Genomic DNA, 14718 nt, shown 5'->3' with positions numbered 1-14718 from the left:
TATACCTCGCCGGACTTTATTAGTTCTCCACCGGCTTCTCCATCAGTGGAGCTATCACCTTCTCCGTCATTGGACCTATCTCCTACCCCATTGGCTTCATCTTCGTGTCGGTCGACCTCCATTCTATATCCGGAGGGGTTTAGATATGACGACGGAGATTCAACTGGTTCAACGTCGGGGCCGTCTTTGATTATATCTTCGAGAAGTTCTTCCTCTTCGAGGTTACTGATATGTGGATCCATAGTTCTGCAAAAAACGGACATTTGATTAACTAATAAACTAACAAACTATATAAGAGGGGTTTGAAACTTCGAAGTGTCATTTTATACAAGAGGACCTTTAGTCCCGGGTCTTGGCTAGAACCTAAACTCTAAAATATGTCTAAGGGATTCTCTTAACCTTTAAGGATTTAACAAAATGACGACATTCTAGATGTGTAGAAAATGATCCTATTTTTCCTGATCTCATCTACCCTTCTATATGTCAAATTGTCTAGTGTCAAAGGACTTTGTTGAACTTTGTACCAAAAAAGAATTATTCTATCAGGAACTCCGTTCCAAAACAACTTTAGTCCCGGGTCGTGGCTCCACCCGGGACTCCTAGATTTCTGCATAGTGCTCTCTAATTTTAGTATTCAAAGTAGGAGTACTTTTCCAATTTGAGCATTCAATAAGCAAAACCAAATCGTAAAATAAAGTAGTATCCAAATTAGCATGCATTCAATTATAAGCAAAACTACATCATCTCTTATGTTCGTACGTCGTCGAATATTATCACTAATACTCCTCGAATACTATCATACATATAGCATCACTAATACAGCTAGAACCGTAGCGCCCGACGGGTATCGTCGCGGGCGGTGGACACCCAAAGAGAAGGAACCATCACAGGATCATAGCTCCAGTGAGATCCCTGAAGAACCTGCCAGGTATGGTCGAACCTGCCCTCCAACGCAACGATGTAGCGACGGACGTGCTCATCCTCCTCGCTGACACGGTGACGTACCACCTCCGCGGTGTCCAGAAGCCTCGGCGCCATCACTGGCCAACGCGACTGCCACCAAACAAGGATCGGGTGAACAACGGGCTGGTTCCTCACCAACCTATGCCCCCCGGAAGGTAGCACCTCCCAATACTAGTCGGGCGGAGCCCAGTCCCGGACATGGCCCCTCTGATCAAGCAGGTGTCCTCCGCCGAGTCGACGACGAGGATACGGGATAGGCATCGTAGAATGAACTAAAAAATAAACTAGTTATATTAATTTTCTTGCTAAAAATAAACTAATTGTATATATAGTAAAATAAAGTAGTTTTATTAAATCAACTAGTTCAACTATATATTGACAAAAGTTTTAAGTGTGTGTAAAATTCGTGTATGTAAGCATCTGCAATTGTATTAGTGATGCTATCAACACTACATACAACAGCTAGTCTAAAACCCTACATACACCACTCGGTCAAATTGCAAGGGACTGGTTTGTCAAGTCATGCAATCTTGATTCGGTGCTATGCTAACACACAATATTTATCTGCGAAATGTTTATTGCATCTTGACACTTCAGATGAGTTTCTTGACCACTGTTTTAATAATTACTCCCTCTGTTCCTAAATATTTTTCTTTTAGAGATTCAACTAGACTACATACGAAGCAAAATGAATGAATCTACTTTCTGTATTATGTCCATATACAGATCTGTATGTAGTCCATAGTGAAATCTCTAGAAAAACAAATATATAGGAACGCAAGGAGTACATATTTAGTTCAAAGTTATGCATGTAGTTGGACGGAAACAACGGATGAGCCAAGTTCAAAGGTTTGTACACAGCTAGCAAACTTATTTCACTTCAGAGGTTGGCTACCCTTTTCTTCCATTTTTAAAAGGTGAGTTTCTCCTAAGTTTGTTTTTTTTCTTGTGTTTCACTAAATTTGATGGATCAGTGGCTGCAATAGTAAAAATAGTATGAAAATAAATTTCTCGGTGGATCAAATAGTACCGATTCTATTGTGTAGGTATTGATAGTTTTTCTACAAACTTTGTAAAGAAAAAACTTTCTTAAATTATAAAAATAATGGCGGCACAGGGGGAGAGGGAGAGGGAGGATAGGGGGAGCTCACGGCGGAGCAACGGGGCGACGGCGAGGCGAGGCGAGTTGGGGGCGCGACGGTGTCGGCGACGCGGCGAGGAGCTCTGGGCCGGAGGCGAGACGGCAACGGCGCAACAATGTCGAAGAGGCGAGACGGCAACGGCGAGGCAAGGAGAGACGGCGATGGCGAGGCGAGGCGTATCGGCGACGGCAAGGAGGACGGCGGGCGTCGACGACGGCGAGAGCGAGGCGGAGGTCCGGCAGCCTGGCGGCGTCGATCGCGTCGTCGTCCGGTGCGCAGGCGAGAGCGAGAGGAGGAAGAAAATGAGAGGAGATAGGTTGAAAATTTCCAACTCCCTCTTATATAGGTGGAGCTTTAGTCCCGGGTCGGGGCTCGAACCGGGACTAAAGACACCCTTTAGTCCCGGGTCTAACCACGACCCGGGGCTAAAGACCCCTTTTCGGCAGGCGAGGAGGCGGGAAACGAGGGGCTTTAGTCCCGGGTCGGGGCTCGAACCGGGACTAAAGACACCCTTTTGTCCCGGGTCTAGCCACGACCCGGGGCTAAAGACCCTTTTCGGCAGGCGAGGAGGCGGGAATCGAGGGGCTTTAGTCCCGGGTCGTGGCTCCACCCGTGACTAAAGGTGGTCTTTAGTCCCGGTTCAAGCCCCCAACCGGGACTAAAGACCTGGGCTGGCTCCGGTGCGACACAGGGCAACCTTTAATCCCACCTCGCCTAGCGAGGGGCGCTGGCAGTGCTTTATAAGCACTGCCGCCCCTTGCTCAATTGAGCTTCTCTCTATTGCAAGCCTATGGGCCTAACTCTCCTCTCGCTGCATGTTGGGCCTATTGGGCCCGCGGGCCTGCATCCTGGCCCACCTGTCGGGAAGGGTTTCTAGTCGTATGCAGGCCGTGAAGGCCTAATAAGCGGCATTTTTTTTACATTAATAATTTTTAGTCCTAGTTTATATTTTAATTCTTTGCTATTAAATATATTTTTTCTCTTCTATTTTAGTTTTCTATTGAGTTGATCTTTTTTTGTTTTTTTAGTTAATGTTTTACTTGATTCTTCCCAACAAATAAGCACTTTGATAATTTTAGTTAATTATTTTTAATTCATTAATTTTAGTTAATATTTTAGTTGATTCTTTTTAGTTGACTCTTTTTTTGTTTTCTATTAAGTATTTTAACAAAAAAAACTTTATGAAATTTCTGACTTCATTTGATATTTTTCGTGAATTTACTTTTTTTTTGAGCTAGTTGACCTTGAAATTGAAAAGCACTACAAATGAACTCTAAAAATGTTGAAAGTTGGCATGGTATCATCATTTTCACCCACATAGCATGTTCTAGAAAGTTGAGAGGGTTACGGCAAAAACTGGATGCTCTTCGTGTACAAAACGGACAATCTCTCTCGAAGTATCACGGTTTCGAACGAGAACTAGTCTGTTACAAAGGGATTTCATTTTTCTGAACTTATTTCAACTCCATACTTTTTGTGTGCTCAAAATGCACCATTCAAAGGCACATCACAAATTTTCAACAATTTCCGACTTCATTTGGTATTTTTCGTGCATTTACTTTTTTTTAGCTAATTGATCCTGAAATTGATAAGCACAACAAATGAAATCTGAAAATGCTGAAAGTTGGCATGGTATCATCATTTCACCCACAAAGCATGTGCTAAAAAGTTGAGAGGGTTACGGCAAAAACTGGATGCACTTCGTGTACAACACGGACAATCTCTCTCGAAGTATGAGGGTTTCGAACGAGAACTCATCTGTTACAAAGGGATTTCATTTTTTGGAACTTATTTGAACTCCATACTTTTTGTGTGTTCAAAATGCACCATTCAAAGGCACATCACAATTTTCAACAATTTCTGATTTCATTTGGTATTTTTCATGCATTTACTTATTTTTCTTTGAGCTAGCTAGTTGACCCTGAAATTGAAAAGCACTACAAATAAATTCTGAAAATGTTGAAAGTTGGCATGGTATCATCATTTCACCCACATAACATGTGCTAAAAAGTCGAGAGGGTTACGGCAAAAACTGGATGCACTTCGTGTACAAAACGGACAGTCTCTTTCGAAGTATCAGGGTTCCGAACGAGAACTCATCTGTTACAAAGGGATTTCATTTTTTTGTCTTTCCATACACTCCCAGGAAGCCTAGCAGGTTCACACAAAGATTCTTCGTCACGTGCATCACGTGGATTGAAGACCGGACCTCTAGGTGTTTCCAATAGGGTAGCTCCCAAAATAAAGATTTCTTTTTTCCACATGGGCACGTGTCCGGTAACGTCATCTTTTGGAACAGATTGACCACCGGGACCCTTTCCAAAGATTACTATTTGATCCAAATCCTTGACCATAGCCAATAACTCATCACCAGTAGGGAGGTTAGACTTCTTCCGGTGATCTGCCACACCGTTGAAATGCTTGCCTTTCTTTCTTATGGTAAGATTGGTCGGAAGAAATTGACGACACCCCGGGTAGACAACCTTTTCTATTGCATGTTTGAGAATTTGACAAAACTATGATAATGAAAAGTGTATGAAATTGAATAAATAATTCAAAACTATTTTCTATTTTCAAAATTAATTATTTTGACTATCCAAACTATTAACTATTTTCTTATTTTCAATTAAAAACTATGTTTATTAAAAATTCTTTTTGCATATTTGAGAATTTGACAAAACTATGAAAATGAAAAGTGTTTGAAATTGAATAAATAATTCAAAACTATTTTCTATTTTCAAAATTAATTATTTTGACTATCCAAACTATTAACTATTTTGTTATTTTGAATTAAAAACTATGTTTATTAAAATTCTTTTTCCATATTTGAGAATTTGACAAAACTATGAAAATGAAAAGTGTTTGAAATTGAATAAATAATTCCAAACTATTTTCTATTTTCAAAATTAATTTTTTAGACTATCCAAACTATTAACTATTTTTTTATTTTCAATTAAAAACTATGTTTATTAAAATTCTTTTTGCATATTTGAGAATTTGACAAAACTATGAAAATGAAAAGTGTTTGAAATTGAATAAATAGTTCAAAACTATTTTCTATTTTCAAAATTAATTATTTTGACTATCCAAACTATTAACTATTTTGTTATTTTCAATTAAAAACTATGTTTATTAAAATTATTTTTGCATATTTGAGAATTTGACAAAACTATGATAATGAAAAGTGTTTGAAATTGAATAAATAATTCAAAACTATTTTCTATTTTCAAAATTAATTATTTTGACTATCCAAACTATTAACTATTTTGTTATTTTCAATTAAAAACTATGTTTATTAAAATTCTTTTTGCATGTTTGAGAATTTGACAAAACTATGATAATGAAAAGTGTTTGAAATTGAATAAATAATTCAAAACTATTTTCTATTTTCAAAATTAATTATTTTGACTATCCAACTATTTTGTTATTTTCAATTAAAAACTATGTTTATTAAAATTCTTTTTGCATATTTGAGAATTTGACAAAACTATGATAATGAAAAGTGTTTGAAATTGAATAAAGAATTCAAAACTAAAAGGTTTAGTACATTCCATACATGCACTACATAAAAGGTTTAATACATTATTACATTATTGCACCAATATTCCTATCTATTATTGCTGTTTTCTTCTGGGTCGTAGCCATGGAGAATCTTCATCATTCACTAGGATGCTTGGGTCAGTTTTCACTTTGAAGGGCGGAATTTCATGAAACTTATTATAATCTACTAACATGTCTGTCTTGTCATCTACTCCCACGATGTTTCTTTTTCCGTGAAAGAACTATGTGGCGTTTTGGCTCATCGGACGATATCTTCTTTTGCTGATTTCTTTTTCTCGTTTTTGTAGACATGTCCTTCACATAGAAAACCTGAGCGACATCATTGGCTAGGACAAATGGTTCGTCCATGTACGCAAGATTGTCGAGATCCACTGTTGTCATGCCGTACTTTTGGTCTACAACTACCCCGCCTCCTGTCAGCTTCACCCATTTGCACCGAAACAAAAGGGATCTTAAAAGTAGGTCCATAGTCAAGTTCCCATATCTCCTCTATGTACCCGTAATATGTTTCCAAACAGTGCCCATTCTCGTCTGTTGCATCAAAGCGGACACCACTATTTTGGTTGGTGCTCTTTTTATCTTGGGCAACCGTGTAAAATGTATTCCCATTTATCTCCTACCCTTGGAAAGTACATATAGTCGAAGATGGTGGCCTGGCCAAACAGTACAGCTGATCTCCAACGGTGTCGTCATTCATGAGATGTGTCTGCAACCAACTGCCGAAAGTCTTCTCGTGTTCCCCTTTAATCCAAGAGTCAGCCTTCCCCGGGTTTTCGGAGCATAGAATATTCTTGTGTCTCACGATATACGGAGCCACCACGATGGAATTGTGTAGAACTGTGTAGTGTGCTTGAGCGAAAGAATGCCCGTCCATACATACTTTTGCTTTCCTTCTTAGTGTGCCTTTTTCTATCAGCCTACCCTCATACTGAGATTCAGGAACACCAATCGGCTTAAGGTCAGGAAGAAAGTCCACAAAAAACTCAATGACCTCCTCTGTTCCATTGTCCTTGGAGATGCTTCCTTCTGGCCTAGCACGGTTACGAACATATTTCTTTAAGACTCCCATGAACCTCTCAAAGGGGAACATATTGTGTAGAAACACAGGACCGAGAATTCTAATCTCTTCGACTAGGTGAACTAGGAGGTGTGTCATTATATTGAAGAAGGATGGCGGGAACAACAACTCAAAGCTGACCAGACATTAGACCACATCAATGTGTAACCCTGATAGACTTTCTCGATCGTTTACCTTCACAATTGTCACGCGAACATTTTCCGGTAGAATTCCCCTCAATGCAACCGGAAGCAATTGCGTCATAAGCACGTGGCAGTCATGAGACTTTAGGTTTTGGAAATTTTTGTCTTTCATATTTACGATTCCCTTTATATACGACGAGAAGCCAGTCGGGACCTTGATACTGAAAAGGACTTCAAAGAAGATTTCCTTCTCTTCCTTAGTAAGAGCGTAGCTGGCACGCCCTTGAAACTGCCCTGGATGCATGTCATCTCTTCCTTTATGACGTTCCTGGTCCTCCCGTGCTTCCGGTGTATCTTTTGACTTCCCATACAAGCCCAGGAAGCCTAGAATATTCACGCAGAGATTCTTCGTGAGGTGCATCACGTCGATTGCCGAGCGGACCTCATGGACTTTCTACTAGGGTAGCTCCCAAAATATAGATTTCTTCTTCCACATGGGTACGCGCTTATCAGGGCCGTTAGGAACAGGTTGGCTGCCAGGACCCTTTCCAAAGATTACTTTTAAATCTTTGACCATATCAAATACTTCAGCACCAGTACGGATGACTGGCTTCCCCCGGGGTTCTGCCTTGCCATTGAAATGCTTGCCTTTTTTCTTTAAGGGATGCTTGGGCGGAAGAAAACGACGATTGTACGGGTACACATTCTTCCTACATTTGTCCAGATATATACTTTCTGTCTGATCCAAACAGTGCGTGCATGCATTGTATCCCTTGTTTGACTGTCCTGAAATGTTATTAAGAGCAGGCCAATCATGGATAGTTACGAAAAGCAACGCTCGAAGGTCAAATTCCTCTTGTTTGTGCTCGTCCCACACACGTACACCTGGTTCGGCCCACAGCTGTAAAAGTTCATCAACTAATGGCCTTAGGTACACATCAATATCGTTGCCGGGTTGCTTTTGACCTTGGATAAGCACTGGCATCATAATGAACTTCCGCTTCATGCACAACCAAGGAGGAAGGTTGTAGATACATAGAGTAACGGGCCAGGTGCTGTGACTGCAACTCTGCTCCCCACAAGGATTCATGCCATCTGTACTCAGACCAAACCATAAGTTCCTCGCGTCACCTGCAAATCTCGGGAACTCTCTCTCGATTTTTCTCCACTGCCGACCATCAGCGGGGTGCCTCAACTTATCGTCTTTCATACGATCTTCCATGTGCCATCGCAACAACTTCGCATGATCTTTATTTCTGAATAGACGTTTCAACCGTGGTATTATAGGAGCATACCACATCACCTTGGCAGGAACCCTCTTCCTGGGTAGCTCGCCCTCAATATCACCAGGGTCATCTTTTCTGATCTTATACCGCAATGCAGTGCATACCGGGCATTTATCCATATTCTCGTACTTCTCACCGCGGTGGAGGATGCAGTCATTAGGGCATGCTTGTATCTTCCGCACGTCTAATCCTAGAGGGCAGACAAGCTTCTTTGCTTCATACGTGCTGGCGGGCAATTCGTTCTTTCTTGGAAGCATCTTCTTCATCAGCACCAGCAACTTTTCGAATGACGAGTCAGTCACACTAGTCTCTGCCTTCCACTTCTGCAATTCTAGTGTGCTACCCAGCTTCTTCTGGCCATCTTCACAAGTTGGGTACAACAATTTGTTGTGGTCCTGTAACATCTGCTCGAACTGCAACCTCTCCTTTTCTGTGTCGCAACCTCGCCGTGCATCAGAAATGACCCGGCCAAGATCATCAGCGGGCTCATCTGGTTCCCGTTCTTCATCCTGATCTTCTTCTTCATTGTCTTCCATTGCGGTATCAGCATACTCAGGGAACATAGATCGGTAGTTGTCATCATCGTTCTCTTCTTCTTCATCGTCGTCTTCCATCATAACCCCTCTTCCTCCGTGCTTGGTCCAAACATTATAGCCCGACATAAAATCGGACCGAAGCAGGTGGCTCTGAATGACTCTTGAGGAAGTGTAATCCTTCTCATTCCGACATTAAACACATGGACAAAACATATAGCCACCACCATGCTTCTTCGCATCGGCTACATCTCAACAAGAATGCACGCCTTCTCTGTAAGGGGCTGTGCGTCGATCACCGTACATCCATGGATGGCTCATCTGCGTTATACGACAGTATATCAAATTCAATCACGATCCCAAAAATTAGTACCGCACGGTCTAAACGAGGAAATATAGTTGCTAACCTTTTAGAATAAGTAGAAATAAAGAGGAAGAGGTTTAAGCGTGGCTCGGGCATCTCATATCGTAGTTGCGTTCGGTGAACTCATGCGGCATCGCTCTAACACACATTTCAACAAACACCTCTAGTGCATCCAAGAAAATGGAGAGCTAGCACACACCCACACTCTTCCATCCAAGAAAAATGCAAGGAAGAGGGGAGAGGGGGGCTGTGGCCAATATATAGGCTGGGGACTTTAGTCCCGGTTTGAGACACAAATCGGCACTAAAGGTGGCGCACATGCGGGCTGCACACCGCGTAGCCCTTTAGTCCCGGTTTGAGACACAAACCGGAACTAAAGGCTCCTTACGGGCCGGGACCAAAGCCTCGTGGACGGCATTGCGATTTTGAGGCGACGTGGCCGGGCCTTTAGTCCCGGCCCAGATGGAGGCCGGGACTAAAGGGTCCAGGCCAAAGGCCCGTTTTCCACCGGTGTAAGTCCATGGGAAAGTTGTTTTCGTCTATGGCAACGAAGAGCTAGGTTAAGGGATGCAAGGATGGATTCCTCATGACGATCCATCTGAGCATACGACATCTAGTTGGGGAGGTTCCATCGAAGCCCCACGCTAATGAGCACGTATTATGCTGATGCTATTTCAAACGAGGGCTCGGCTTCCTGATCCGCCCTTTTGTGTGCGGCCTCTAGCACTTCGTCGGTTGCGAGCTCCATCATATTCTTCCCAATTGGGTGCTTCATGTTGCCAACTTCATTACTTTCTATGAGTTCTATCTTGGGACAGCTCCGCACTTTGATCTGTTCTGCTACTTCTTCCGGGTCTCTATGAAGTCGAATGAAGGCGCTGTTTGTGACCTGGGAAGGGCCATTCTGCAACTCTATCCTAATTCCAGCTTTTTCTCCATTGATCTCCCAAAGTATGGCGGGAAAAGGCACTAATCCTGGTTTTACATGGAGGGTCTTGGTGATGATATACCATCGTCCATGGATAAGGCCCCTTAGAAGCTTCGTTCATGTTATCTGCTCGCCAAACCAACCTCGGAGGTCAAGGTTCAGGCAAAGGCCACCGCTTGCCTGAAGAGAGGTGGTCTAACGTGAGTCCACACTGTGCACACATGGGTGATACATCGCGTCTTGCATGTGCCGGCCCGGGGCTTCCTGAGGTCCTAATATACGGGGTCGAAGGAACCTACGCCAGTTTCACATGAGGAGCTTGATTCCGAGGCCATCGATGCCACCTAAGCTTTTTGGTTGGGCCGAACGCCATCATAAGGTCTTCGAAAGGCACCATCCTTCCTTTCTCGGGCGACCTCCCCCCGGTAGCGTAAGTATCTTATTAACAACTTCCTTGTTGTATGGGCGCTAGGAGATTGAATCATGATATTTCTTCTTTGCTTTTTAGGAGTTTATCACCTTACAAACCTTCCGGTTTGAGCCCTCGTTCCCACGACAGGAGGTGAGCCCCACTCTGGCCACTCTCATGGTGGTGGCTCCCTCTGGGCCTTCTCACGAGGAGGCTGACTCCATCAAGGGATGAAAAAAGGTTCCGGTGGAGTCCCTTGAGGAGACCTCAGAGGGCCAGGAGGATGACGAGCGGACTTCGACCCTCTTGAGGGGAAGTGGAGGCACATAGGGTGACTATATATGACGATGATGGGTATGTGATACGTCTCCATCATATTTATAATTTATGAAGTATTCATGCCATATTTGTCTATGTTTACAATAATTTTATATGGGTTTGACGCACTTTACATGATTTATTTTGAACTAACCTGAACTGACATTGCTTTTAGTAGAATTACCATGGTGTTGTCTTTGTGCAGAAAATAAAATTTCTCGGAATCGCTCGAAACTTATTTATGATTTTTCCGGAGAAAATAAAAAATACCAGAGCAAAGAACCACCGGAGGGGATCCACCTATGGGCCACAAACTAACAGGGCACACCCTGATAGCTTATGGGGCCCATGTGGCTCCGGCTCGCTTGAGTCCAACGCTGAAATATCCTATAAATCACAAAACCCTCAGAAATTAGGAGAGAAATTCCACTACACTCTCGCAACTCTCTTTATCGAAGAAAAACCCATATAGGGCCTTGTGACTACCCTGCCGGATAGGGAAATCATCACCGGTGGCTATCTTCATCATCCCTACGGAGGCCATGAGGAGGATTTATGTAACATCCAAGATGCGACACTATCATATTTGGTGACGAGGCCTTAATATGGATAGAGGCGCATCTCGGTGTTTCGCAAGTACATAAATAATTGTCGATACATTTATGAAGAGATGAGCATATAGATTGGCTTACACTCGTCACATGTTAAATGACAAGTCACACAACATTTATTCAATCATCCATAAGACAGTGTTCGGTTACGGAAGAAATTAAACTACAAATTGCAATGAGTCCGTCTCGCTATCCCAGGAGACGACCAAGGCCCTCTGCCCACTGGGATACGTCACATACATGCGCCTACTCTCCTCATCAAACTCCCACTGGAGCTGCAAAGCATCGAACGGCTCTGGACCTGCGGTACCTGTACCTATGGTATTGTAGTAATCTGTAGGCCATGGGGACTCAGTAATCTTGCAACCATGATACCGGGACTAATTAAGTTATTGGGTGTGGTAAGCTTAAGTGGTGAGGTTGCAACAACCCTAAACATTATTTGGTGGCTAACGTACAAGAACATAATTTAAAATTGAGTTGTCTATGCATAAACGGACGTGAGCTAATAATAATTTAGTGATACTGAACACCTACTTACGTGAGACATAACCCCACCGTGTCCTCAACCGGAGTAGAAACTCACGGTTAGGCACACAGTTGGCATATTTTTAATTGACTTTTCTTTGAGTTTTCTCTAATCAGATGTCAAACAAATTTCCAAGTTGCCACATAACCGTAGGAACAACTTTTCAGAACATATTAACCCTATAGGGGTGCTCCAACTACTCCATCACAAACTATCACACGCTGCTCCCGAGAGAAAACCTCAACCTCGAGATAGCCCGAAGTATCACCGATATCCGAGTGCACAAGACATTCTCTAAGAGTAAAACAATTCCAGCAAGACCGCCTGGTAGGCCAGATCCCAATAGGTGTCACACATATCTCTCTCCCAGGGTACTACCGCATGAGTTGTTCGTACGCTGGCCGGATAGAAATCCCCCGAGTAGCCTTGGGTGGCCCGCGCAAGTGGCTTTGTTTGGACCAACACTCATGAAAATCATTGGTCCGGGGGTTGATTAATTATCCATGGGGTAGCTATTCCCTATGCATTTTTATTAAGTTGTTACAAAATGTAATACCATTGATGGGCCTTGCCGCAAGAATCTTAACTCAAAACGAATTGTCAAGAGGGTCCCCATAACAACCTCAAGCGTGTTAGGAGCGCTCAATATGGAACATAACACCGGTAAACTGAACTAGGCCAGCAAAAGCGGAACAAATCACCGAGCACAAGGCCAAGCCTTCCTCCTTCACCAAGTATATGTGTGCATTAAATTAAATAGCAGTAATAACATGGCATTCCGAATATCCATGTCAACATATGGATCATCGTGCACCTGCAACTAGCAGCGCTATAAGAAGGTATGAGAAAGCGATAATTATTCAATAAACGTTTGTTAGGATGTGGAGGGGTTAGAGGCTTTTCATGGTAATTTTTGGAGGCTTGATATTCAGGTGGTAGGTAGCAATAAATAGTGATGGAAACGATACTCGTAAGCATAACAAAATTAGAGACGATATCAATGTCACGATCATCTTGCCTGACACTTCTTATGAGAGATAAAACTCCTGCTCTTTAGGAACGTTCTCAACGGGATCCTCGTACTCATTCTCGGCACCCGATGCTACCCAAATAAAAATACAAGATACAAGGAACACACATCCTTGGCATGATGCTCAAACATGTGATGTGAATGAATCATGGCAATGCTACACTAGTCATCTTTCTCGTGCAATTATTTAGTTATTACCATTCTGGAAAGAACCTCAATATTAATTATTTGTACATGCATTAACATGGTAAAAATGAATGCATCACGAGAAGATGATACAAATGCATATAAAGAATGTCGCAAACCAAGTTACGGATCTCTCGGAACTCTCACTACAAGATACGGAAGGCAACGATGGTAAAATAGAATTTAAGAGATGATATGGGCAATTCCTTGGCATCTCAAGTATGCCACTGGATTGGGCATGAAATTCTAGGTGAAATACACCTAATGTTCGTGCAAAACAAAGGAGCACATGTTGGAAATATGCTCTAGAGGCAATAATAAATTGTTTATTATTATATTTCATTGTTCCTGATAATCATTTATTATCCATGCTATAATTGTGTTGATTGGAAACTCAAATACAGGTGGGCACTAGTAGAAAATGGGTCTTTCGGCCAAAGCCACAAACCACATTAGCCCTGGTTCAAACTAAAACCGGGACCAATGCCAGGCATTGGTCCCAGTTCAGTTTGCCAGGGCATTGGTCCCGGTTCGGTTCATCTCATTAGTCCCGGTTTTTGACAAAACTGGGACTAGAGATCCAGCGATTGCCACGTGGCGTGCCGCGGAGCATTAGTCCCGATTTTTGGACAAAACCGGGACTAAATGGTAGGCTATTAGTCCCGGTTTTTGTCTAAAACCGGGACTAAAGTGCTGCCTATATATACCCTCCCCCCTGCTACCCTCTCCTCTCTTTTTTGGCTGTTGAGGTGTGCTACCATGCTTTTGCCACCCTTCTAGTTCATGCACATGAGGTGTTCGATGAAATGCCCGAGCCACACTACTTTTGCTTTCTCCTCTCCAAGCTCGACCTCCAAGCTCCATTTTCCACAATATTTGTGTAGTTTGGCCATGCACTAACTACACAAGTGTCCTGTGCGCGTCCTCACCGTTGTCGATCGCCCACGCCGATCTCGTCGCGAGCACCACCGTGGTGAGCCTCTTGTTCTTGTCTTCTTTTTAAAAGAATTTTTTTCTTACTTGTATGATTTAAATAGATACTTGTATAAATTACTTACTTTCATTATTTTTTGTTTTTATATAGTGCGATGGTTTTGGTATCCGCCTCCATTGGCCCTCGTCCTGTCTATGATTCGGATGTGGTATATATTATCTTTTATAACTATTTGTTTTATTTAATGTTTATGACAATTATGACGACCAACATGACATTTTTAATCTAGGAGGTATGTGAACCGGAAATTCCAACCCACATAGAAATTATGGTCTATAAGTTAAATTTGGTTGAAAAAGAAAACAATTACTTGAGGAAAAAATTAAAAATAATTGAGGAGAAGAATATGGAACTGCAGTTGCATGTTGTCGATGTCGTCGAGGATCGGAAGGTGAAGATGGATGCGAGGCGGTTGAAGATGGATGCAATGCGCTTGAAGATTAGGAATATTAGAAAAATATGTCATTGATAAAGAGGCTTGGTATCATTACGATGTTGGGTCAATTGTTACCTTAGTTGCGATTTTGATCGCATTTGTTGTTGCATTTAAATGTTTTACATAGTTGTATGTTGTTTTATGAGAGAACTTTATGTATTTATTTTTGAAATAATAACATTTTATCACTACTGTCCTTTGGTTTTAATGTGATGATGAACTTGTATT

Source organism: Hordeum vulgare, chromosome 7H (assembly GCF_904849725.1).
Source record: "Hordeum vulgare subsp. vulgare chromosome 7H, MorexV3_pseudomolecules_assembly, whole genome shotgun sequence".
NCBI lineage: Eukaryota > Viridiplantae > Streptophyta > Magnoliopsida > Poales > Poaceae > Hordeum > Hordeum vulgare.
This window is presented reverse-complemented; position numbering follows the sequence as displayed.